Genomic DNA, 1,048 nt, shown 5'->3' with positions numbered 1-1,048 from the left:
AGCCAGGAAAACTAGGGCCATTGAAATCTTAGTTGCAAAATAAATGAACATATATCAAATAAATACAGTCCACTACTGTTAAAAATGCAACTAATATACTAATGTACATCTCAGCTTTGCTGGCCCTTTGGCAGAATGTTCACACATGAACACGAATATATTTAAAGACTTACAATTTTGGGCTCAGTTCATATCTTATGTAAATGAATCGAGAGCGATAAATTATATTTAGGATTTTGTTATCTAAGGCGACATGGGTGCAGTGCTCAAAAACATGTAATCTAAGTGCACACTACATGAGTCAGTCCCTTGAGATCGTTCCCCGCCTCCTAAAAAGTCCCTTAGTGGGAGACCACAGATAAGGTCCTCGCCGCTCAAGATAGGCAGATGTGCCGGAGCGTGGGACCCCGATGAGGCCTCTGCGTAGTCCATTTACTCTAAGATGCGATTCTCATGTCACCTATTTAAACCGAAGATATTTCCAAATAAAATCAGTTTCTTACAAAAACTCAACGAGTAAAGTCTTCTTATTTGGGATTTTACATAAGGTGAAGGGCATATTTTGTCAAATTTACAATGCATGAGCATACGTGTTCACACATACAGCTGTCTGCTATCACTGTATGCGTAGAAAAGAGCTGTTCGCTGTAGCGCTCTCCGCTCTCTCGCTCTCTAACAATTCGAGAGAGCCTGGAGCCACCTCTAGAGCCACGGCGAAAAAATCGTATGGCGTTATGCATCTTGTTATTCTAGTGTGTTTGGTCCTGTCAACCCTTTTAGCAAGTGTCAAAAACTCAAAGAAAAAGACGATGACTTTGAAGTCTACAGTCATATTTCTGTGAACGAGTGAACTGGCAACATGTCGAGCCCGTAAGTAACTAGGTTTTTCCTATAGAAATTATAGCAAGTCACAGTAAAATCTTGAACCCAGAACAACAACAACAACAGCAGCTGGATCAATTGGTTTCTCGGAATCAAGGGCAACGAGTTCCTCTGCCACGTGCCCACCAACTACTTTCAGGACACGTTCAACCAGATGGGTCTGGAG

This window comes from Drosophila melanogaster, chromosome Y (assembly GCF_000001215.4).
Source record: "Drosophila melanogaster chromosome Y".
NCBI lineage: Eukaryota > Metazoa > Arthropoda > Insecta > Diptera > Drosophilidae > Drosophila > Drosophila melanogaster.
Note: the sequence above shows the minus strand (reverse complement) of the source record.